Source organism: Zophobas morio, unplaced genomic scaffold (assembly GCF_036711695.1).
Source record: "Zophobas morio isolate AGI-343-1 ecotype UQ-CSIRO unplaced genomic scaffold, CSIRO_AGI_Zmor_V1 ptg000009l, whole genome shotgun sequence".
In the NCBI taxonomy this organism is placed as follows: Eukaryota; Metazoa; Arthropoda; class Insecta; order Coleoptera; family Tenebrionidae; genus Zophobas; species Zophobas morio.
The window spans coordinates 1,504,627-1,514,957 of NW_026972114.1; the positions used below are offsets into that span (position 1 = coordinate 1,504,627).

General features: G+C 32.6%; 1 long non-coding RNA gene across 1 annotated transcript; it reads right to left on the reverse strand.

Annotated features, from left to right (window-relative positions):
* Window positions 1-6,659: 6,659 nt before the first annotated feature.
* On the reverse strand, window positions 6,660-9,772 carry LOC135125574 (uncharacterized). The gene is made up of 3 exons (XR_010279901.1): window positions 7,805-9,772; window positions 7,209-7,751; window positions 6,660-7,160 (listed from the first exon to the last, which is right to left on the reverse strand). It is a non-coding gene; the product is annotated as an uncharacterized LOC135125574 (long non-coding RNA).
* Window positions 9,773-10,331: the final 559 nt, after the last annotated feature.

A 10,331-nucleotide genomic window follows, 5' to 3' on the forward strand; every position in this document is an offset into this window, starting at 1 on the left:
TGCAGCAGCAATGGAGGATCAAGTAAACCGGATGATCGCTATGCTTGTAAAAATAGACGAGAAAATGAAAGCAATAAACAAAGAAATGAAAGAAGAAATTGGCGTAAGAATGGAAAAAATGGACGAAAAAATTAACAAGAAACATCATAAATGGACCAAAAAAATAGACGCAAGAATGGAAAAGATGGACGAAAAAATAGATGACAGAATCACAAACCGAAGTGAAAAGTTCCAAATGGACATAAAAGCAAACAAGAATGAAATAGAGTAAATTAAAGAACAAATGAAAGTTATGGAGAATATTGTCGGACGAAATATGTATGGTCTCAATGGACGAAAAAGTATAATACGAGCGTGGATACCACTAGGGTAACGGAGCAGCGAAACAGAATTTTGTATTTTGAAGACCTCCGAAACTTTGTGTCCCTCAGTTATTTTATTGTAGGCCGTAGTGCTCTAGCGTTCATTTTTTTTTCTGGCTCATCGTGATGAGGATGACTTTTCCTTGCGGTACAGGGGGAGAAGGAGCGTTTTAACTGTCAATTTTTGGGTTATTTTATGAAATTACGGTCGTTTGTTGTTTGAGGTTAGGTATCGGTTGTCGACGCTACAAAAACAGCACTGCTGACGTGCATGTTGCTCGTAAGGGGGCTCGCCTGGTTGTTTCGCAGCCCCGGGCGATTGATAAGTCCCGGTAGAGTGCCCTAAATCGCTGCTTCCGTTTTGAGTTTTGGTGGTTGACAAATCTGTCATTCAGTTTATCGGAATGCCAACCAAAGGGTTATCGTTTTCTCTAAGTCTATCGGAGATGGCACATACGAGTACGTAGGCGGAGGGTTTTTTGAAAAAGGGAAGAAGTAACGGAAAAGTGCGCCATTTGATCTTTTTCGAAGAGTAGCTTCGGTTTCGACGAGATGAAAAAGGGAGTACTTGTGTAAAGCGTGGTGACGATTCAGGGACAGCGACGGCAATTCCCAAGTTTATGGTATTGTTATGACCTAGAGGGTCGTTTATGTTGTGACGGGATAAAGTTCAGAAGGAAGCTACCCTCCCCAACCACTACAAGGCCCCCTTCCATTACAGATAGCTACGCTTTTAATTGGCGTGTAGCAAATTCGCCGATCCTGTCGTCGAATTCGTCGGAAGGGGGTGCCCTCGGTAGCTCAGTGGAGAAAGGCAGGTCCAAAAATGGGTGATGTTAAATATTAATCGTCACGTGACAACTGCTTTGCCGCATAGACCAGGCCGCGTTCGAGGGATTTTCGCCTCTTCTGTTTGGTGCAGATTTGCAGCATGTCGCACTTGGGCGAAGCGAAACAGAGTTTAGATTGAATGCTGATTTGCTCCATGTCCAAGCAGAAATCGATGCAGTACCGTTATCCGTTTTTACGTACTTGCTTGCTGTTTTGCTTTTGAGGGTTAAGTTTGGGGTTTGGAAAGAAATCTTAATCAACTTCACGCGCAGAACAAGTAATATGGGAATGACTTACAATGTGAAAGAAAAAAGCAACTGTAATTTGTGCAACTCTTTTTTTTTATCGATGTTATAAATACTTCCGATTTTTTTTAAGAAAGATTGAGTTTAAAATTATTAGAATCGAAATTTTACTAATTTAAATATCAAATAGATTTGTTGCTCGATAAACAAATAATTTAATTTTTTACTCAACAGTAACATTTTTATTTAATGTTTTTTTGGGAATGATTGATCTTTAGATACATTTTTAGGAAATAATTAAGATTAAGATTTCTTAATCAACTTCACGCGCAGAACAAGTAATATGGCAATTACTAATAATGTGAAATAAATGAAAAATTGATACGATATTAGAAATCGCGTGGTGAAGTAGTTAACTAAGTATAATCAACAATAAATGTTAAGTTATTGATGTTTTGATTGGATTTTTTCTAAATATTTTTAAAATAAAGAAACTTATTTTTCTTTATTTTTATATAAAATCTGTATTTAACAAAACTGATTGCAGTCATTCATTTTACCTAAAAATTGTAGAATCCAAATATTGCATTGCTAATTTCCATTGTTAAATGGTGAATTGTGAACGAAATACTGAGTACCAAATTTAAACATGTTTTACAGAAAGGAATTATTTTTGCAAAGGATAATAAAATGATATTTTCTTTGCATTGGCTCGCTGCAGTCCCACTAAAATTGCAGATTAATATGTAATTTTGTTATATAAAATCTTCAAACTGATAAAGAACACACTCGGGTCAAAATAGGTTGTTGTTGTCTCAAACGATTAGATTCCAGCATTTTATTACATTACGTGGATATTGACTACAAGTGGCTATTGTCGGGCAACCAGAGAAAATTAGCAATGATACTGTTTAAAACTGTAAATGCAGTATATTTGGATTTGGAAATAAATTATTCCTTTTTGATGTCTTATGTATCGGTGACAATTATGTCGACTGCAACTAGGGTTGCCACATTTGCTTGACGGCGGAGATTTAAATTTTTTAATAATAATGATATTAATAGACGAATTTGTATGTTGGAATTCTAGATTTCAAAAGTTATTTTATTAATCTAATTAACGCATATCATTATTTGGTCTTGCCTGAATGCCGATCATTTTTGGGGTCTGATAATAATAAAAGCAAAACTCTTTCTTTTAATACCTTAGAGCGGAGTGTAAAGTAGATTCGTGTTAAACATCAGTAGCAACAGAGGAATATTTCCGTTTCCGTTGGATTCTTTTGCGAACTCTTTGTCATTTATTATTTATGGTATATGATATGATCCCAAACTGTTCAGAGAAAGGGAGGCTACGGTGTACACACGTAAACTTATCCTATTTCTTTCCAGTACATTAGCTCTCTGTCTATCATCCCCTGCGTGCACTTATCACTAGAGAGCGGAAAATATGCAGCCAAATTTTGGGAAATATGATCATATGATATGCACCAAATTTTTGCAAATATGCAGTAACTTTCTTAATATATGCAGAGATATGCAGTTGCATATGCTCCAAAAATTAAAAAAAAGCTTAATAACCGAACTAAATTTATTTACACATTACAAAAATAGGTTTCCCGAGCTTAAGTTTTATTGCAATAAATACATAAATCACATTGCAAAGTGTTTAATTACATCACACTAACACATAAATCACGTTTATAATGATAATATTCTTATACTAAAAAATAAACATAAACAGAACAAATTAAAAAATAGCAGTAATCGACTATTTAATTACTATTTTGGTAACAATTTATTTTTTAATATTTTTTGAAATATTCTAACAAAAAGTTTTTCCGGTGATTCTAAAGTATGCATTTGTAAATAGAAAAACTGCGTACTACATCCATAGATGTAAAAATACTTACCGGTTTAGAGCAGGCGGTATAAAACACAGTTCCTTCTTGAAAAATAAGTTCAGGAAAAGGTTTAATCCATAAATTATTTTGAGTTATCTTCGACGTATTAACACACACATCTGTATCACTTTAAATAGTTTTAATGCAAACTCACGATGAAAAATAATAGGATAACGTCCCTTCGCCCACCACAAAACATGCCATTAACACATTGAAGTAACGAACAAAAATATTGGGGCTGAACGTATTTCCAAAAGTAATTAGGAGGGAATTTACCTGGAAGGATAGTTTAACACTCAGTGTTTTGTCCAAACTACCATAAAACCCAAACCTTTCCTGGTTATTTGAAGCTCAGGACAATATTTGCAATATGATTTATGAAATTTCGTCTTTCTAGATAAATGCCGATAGAAAGACAATCTTTTTTTTCAAATTAGCACAAAAATTGATAAAGATGCAAAATATGCACCCGTTACGTGAAATATGCAGCAGAAGGCAAATATATGCAAATATGCATTTTTTTATAGTTGTATTCATTTTTAATTAGCATGATTCGTTTATATATGAAATATCAAGTCTTATATGCAAAAAATAACGAATATGCAAATTTCATAAAATCCGCTCTCTATCGATAAGGCTTTAATGTTCCATCAGTGACCATTTCTACTTTTTCTTTAATTGTGTACTGCGGTATGTTGATGAATTTCGGTCACTAAAAACTAGTAATCGAACGAGTAATCAAAGTTTAGAAACGTCAGGTAAATGTCTGTTTTTCATGGGTGCCTACAATTTTAGCGACAAAAATATCTAAATATTTTATTTTTTTTTAAAGAAATATCCTTTAATTTAAAACATGATTTTTAATAAAATCGACAAAAGATAACCCAAGTTACATCCAGTAAAAATTTCAGTTCTGAATCTTTACTCAAACATAAGTTAACATGGGGTGTAAAATTTAACATGGGAATCCCTATAACCACTTTTAAAAAATATGCGCTGTATATAATTATACGTATTAGAAACTAGCCGACCCGGCAAACGTTGTTTTGGCATTTCTAGTGAATATTTTGGTAGTTAAATGAAAAATTAAATTAAAATAAATACATATAAATATAACTAAATTTAATTATAAATTATACATACAAATTTATCGTACGACAATGATTATATTCAATAGCCATCTTGCAACCCTATTGCGCATCTTTGGATGAAAGCAACGATATTCATATCGTTATTAAAAAATGGGGGTTGGTGGTATTATTTTAGAATAAATTTTATTACCATAAAATAGATTATACTGTGTCGACCTTAAAAGACAGACATATGCTGTCGTGGACTATTTTTAGAAGGGAGCAATTAAGGCCCGGTTGTACAATCGCTGGTCAAAAGTGCTGGTCAGCCAACTAGTAGTTTCAGTTAACTAATAGTTAAATCAGTAATGCGTCTTTCAATCCCGTTCCAACTGTTGGTTGGGGAACTAGAAGTTAATATTAAATTTCCTTTCGTTGATACTAAACACTGTACTTGTAAGCATGCGCGGCGAGCCAGCTGTTCGCTCGCATTGTCAATCTGTGTTGTCATATTTTGTTGACGTTTTGAATACACGCGTTATATTAGTTCCTTGGTTTTTTTTATATTGTGATTGAAAATTGCAATAACATTTTCTTTTCAGAAAGTTATTGTGTATACTGTCTACAAAGGTATGTAACAATCAAATATTACTATATTAATTGTTTTAACAATATTTTATAATGTACAAAGTATTTGATTACCTATATAATAATTGTAGAATGGATAAAAAAGACAGTAGTAAGCGAAGCGCAAATTTTTCTAAAGAAGACAAAAGTTTACTTATCGATATAATAGCAGAAAATAAAGACGTCATAGAGAATAAGTAATCTGGGGCTCAGCACTGGAAAGATAAAGAAAAGGCATGGGAAAAAGTGACCGATTTGTTCAATGCCAATAGTACTAGTGGAGCCAGATCTACAAAAACATTGAGGGACAAATATAACAATTTAAAGAAAAAAACTAAAGAAAAAAATTCAAAAATTATTTTCAGCTTTAGAAAAACCGGTGGAGGAGATAATGAAGAAAAAGAGCTGAATCCAGTAGAAGCAAAAGTTAAACAGTTAATGGGTGTCCAAGTTGAAGGGCTTCCCAGTAGTTATGACTAGATTATTATTATTACTATTATTAATATTAATATTATTATTAGTTAAGTCTTTCCCAATGGGGTAATCCCAATTATAGGGAAAGAGACAAAAAAAAACAAGACGATTAGAGAAGAAATGAGCAAATAACAATTTTCTTGTATCTACGAACGCCAGAATGCATAAAATTGAACCAAACGTCTCCTTTTCCTAATCTGAGACGATTCTGCATGCTCTAAGTATGTTTCGTCGCTCAGAATCATCAAAAAATGTTGAAATATAGTTAAGATTTAATAAAAATCGACAAAAATACTGTTTCTAGCTAAAATTTGATGGTTTCGTTGCTCTTTCCGAGCCCATTGGGTTCCTGATTGGCTTAAAACTACAAGAAAACACTTCAAAAGTGACGTTTCTGAAGAATTTTAACAATTTTCTTGCATCTACGAACGCCAGAATGCATAAAATTGACCTAAACATCTCCTTTTCCTAATCTGAGACGATTCTGCATGCTCTAAGTGTGTTTCGTCGCTCAGAATCATCAAAAAATGTTGAAATATAAGTAGTATAGATAGCGGGTTACTGTGACACTTCGATGGCATGTCCTCTGTCCATGACCTTGGAAGGTCATTCTTGTGCTGAAGAAGTGCCCACCCTCGAGGGTCTTTCAAGGTCACTTCTACAAGACATGATCAACAATGACGTCATTGACGAGAGGCTTCTGAAGTTAGGACGTAGCTCCTCCAGGTAAAGGGGGGGGTGTGGTCGCAGGTGTAATCACAGGTGTTTTTGAGGTGTTTTTGAAAAAAGGTAAAAAACCGAAAGAGTAATTTTTTTTTTCGTTGGACCGTAGGTAAATTTTGTTTGGTGTGAAAAAAATTCAAATTGCTTTTATCGTGATTCGAACCGAGTGCGTCGATTTGTCGATTTATCAATTCCATACATGCGACTATAAAGCTAATGTGTTGAACGCTTGTAAAATTGTGATAGTGTAGAAAACGGACGGACACCACACCAGAATTCAGCGTTGATATCGTTTCGGCTAGCCTACTTTCTTTTTTTTGAGGGAATTTAAGAGAAAATGATTTTTGAGAGAATTTAAGAGAAAAATGAAAAACACCAAGAGCTTTTTTTGTTACATTTTTATTGTGTCAACTTCGTGTTGTCTATAAAAAAATTACACATTGGATCTTATAAAAAAAAACTAACAAATAAACTTAAAAATTAATTATTAGCTATTGTTTCTTGTGAATCATAATCACTTTCTTCAGTGTGATTCGGAAGATTATATTCCTTTCTTATACCTATCTTAACTTTATTAGGTAATACTGGTTTTTCTACTAGCCTACTTACATCACCAACACTTAACTTTCCACTCGACAGTACACCACTAATGTTACGCAGTTCACTTGTGTAAACATAGCTACGCTTAAGTTTGTCTCTAAGTAAGTGAACTTTTGCAGCTTTTTCAGTTGTATTAGTCTTCATCGTCACTGCTTTTTAAACTTTCACCACAAACCAAAAATTCACAAATCGAAATTGCTTTGTTGTCCTTTGGTGCGGGTGATAGATGGATTGATATTGAACTTATACAGAAACAGAAAAAATCCTACAACTGTGACAATATTGCGTCCCAATTTTTTTTCTTAATTTCTGAAGTTGCTGCTACTAAAAAAAAAAGAGTTTATTTTAATGCTTAACTAGACCGTAACATACCTACCCCATTAATTAAAATTAGATCTATTTATATACTTTAAAATACGTAACATGCTTGCATTGGCATTCATTGCAACAGTAAGATCTGCCATCTCGTCCATTATTACTTCAAATTGATTGGTGGATAAAAAAAAATGCCACACGGCATATCGGCAGATCAAATTCACTGATACACTTTGCTATAAAACTTTTCCAGTCGTATTCTGCCACTTTACCCAAAAATATTACATTAAATTTTATATTACTACACCAATAGTAAAAATTTTTATATTTTAACATCTTATAATCGTCTTTACGTTGTTCGTCAATTTGTTTTTTCTCAGCGTCAGTGGGATGGCCTTCAACAAATACGTCTACATCGCTATAACGCGATGTACGTTTTAACAAAAATGCTGCGTAGCCTCCAGCCACAAAACATCTTCTATTCTCATTTTGCAACTTTTGAAATTCTGCTTTACTTTCTTGAAGCACACCCTTGTTTTTAGGTGTTTGTAAAAAGTTACATTGATGCAAAGGTTTTTTTACAAACGTGATAGTTTTAGGCTGAAAATATATAATATAATTTGCTGAAATATTTAGTTTTTTTTTCTTTTTACAAATTAGTGTGTTCCTTTTCAAGCAACAAAATTGAGATTGTATGAAGTAGATTATGTTAAAACAAAAAAAAGTTTTATCTTTAACTTTATCGAAAGAAACCAACTTCATCAAGAAAACCCCATGGCAATGTGTCTGTACTTAAATAATTCACCATGCGTTTATCATATTGAGGATTCAATGCAAGTTTATTTTGCTCGATTGTGTAAACCTCATGCTTTTCAGTTCTTATAGAATTTTGGAAAACAAATACTTTTTGATTATTGAATAAAGCATCATAATAATCATCAAATGTAATTTCCTTTAAAACCGGCTTCTGAATTCATTTAGCCTTTTTGATCACTCCAAAGTTTGATAGGAAATTTTCAATTTCTATTTGTGTAAATTGCTTATCATACATCTTTTGAAGTTGTACATCTTTTTCCTGAGAAGTGGTTAATAGTCCTTGCAGGTACATTTTTGAACGTAATCCGATAAATTCAGTCATTATAGCACCATTATTTTCATCTTTCGTTAACCCTAAAACTTTTTTGTTTGCTAATGGAATTTGGTAAGCATTATTAGGAGGATAATCAGAAGTATCAAACTTCTCAATATCTTCCTTGATGTGTTTGTACATATCATCAACAAAAAATGGTAAATTAGACTATCAGTATCAGTGTATAATAATTTTCCATTTTGACCAAATTTTTGTTTTACGTAGCTATAATGGAAGTCATACAAAAATATTTTTGAAATGTCTAATATACACATACCCACGTAAATCGGTTTGTTAAAGTTAACGTTTAATTTTTTCATTTCCATTAGCACTACGTTTTTTTGTCGATTATAATACAACTGTGGAAATTAGGTTGTGAGATATAGTAATTTGCTCCAAACCTTCCTGACCATTTAGTTACCAATTTGACTTCACGATATTTTTTTACATTTTCAATAGTCTTTCCAAAGACTGCGTTGTTCATTAATTTATAAAAATTCTTTTCGAATTCGTTTCGACTTTCTTTCCGTAAATTAGTATTTAAATCTATATATTCTTTTAACCACTTTGATTGCTTAAACTTCAAACACCTATGAATTTTTACAAGTCTTAAACCTAAACGAATGGCTTGCTGTAAATTTCTGTAATGAATCACATATTTTTTTTGTCATATAAAGTAGTCAATAATTTTGGACATTCAGATTCTGAAATAGGTGGAACTAAATGTTCAGGACAAACTGGTAAGTCTTTGTGTGTCTCAAAGATTTCTTTAAGGTAACAAAGATCAACTTCAAAAATGTAGCCGTAGTCATTATCTTCAGGACATACAATTTTCATTGTAAAATTCAATAACCTGCACCCATTGAAAATTACCGTATGGAAGATAACAGCTCATTGCTGCACCGTAAAGATTATTGACATCAAAATACATAAGATATGAAGAGGGCTCATTGGGATTATAAGCGTTTCCCATGTATGGATTATTTGCTTTTCCATAACGATTGCTACACTGAGAAATTCCCCCTCGAATACCTTTTTCAATGAACATCACCATGTCAATGTCTGTAAGTAGTTCTAATTTAATTTTAGTTATTTTTAGCATAATATCAAATGCTAAACCAGGGGCAGTGTAGTAATGTAGACTATCGAGTTTGTATGTTTTTATACATGTCTTTCTAAAATTTTCAAAAATATCAGCCAGAAGTAAAACGTCTGTTTTGAGATATAACTCTGCATATTCTTGTAATGTTTTAATTTTGAAAGTATTCCAAACGTTGCATGCGTGTGCATAGTCTTCACCAGAGATTTCACAACTTTGAATTTTGCTATAAAACTTTTCCCTAGGTGGCAGACACGTATCTTGCAATTTTGCCCAATAATTATGGAAAAATTCCTTTACGCGCAACTAATTTACAATGTGTTTCATTGGCATAAAACTGTCTAGTAATAATTTTTTGCTCATCATCTAGGTACGATGATAATCAAGACTACTAGCCATAAACCTAAATGAATCAATAAATCTAAAATGAATATTAGTATTTTGGATATATTTTGTAAATGAAATGTATTTTTCTTTATTAATAGGGAGTAAATTCTTCGGTCCTTCAATTTCTGTACTTAAAGTGTGTGTGCAGGCACCATATAGAATCTTGGTATTGTAAATTACAAGACTTATGTGCAGCTCCGCGATATTGCCCTGTAAATTGACAATGGTCCCTTACTTTTTGATCAGTTTTGCTAAATGGTTTATCACAAATATGACAATTATGAGAAAATAAGTAAGACTGATTTTCTGCATTAGATAAAGGTATCATGGGCACAGGATTTGAGAAAATGTTCTTCAATTCATGAGCTATTCGTTCAAGTTCATGAACGAACCACACCTGACAATCTTTCCCCGTGTACATACGAAATTTTGAAAGTATATCGTTGTAAGAACATTTAATGTAATAAGCAAAGCTAAACGCTTCATGTTTTTGGTATTTTTTCGTTTTATTTGTATGTTTAACATCACTATAATTTACGAGAATACTTTCTATGTCCGCATATAT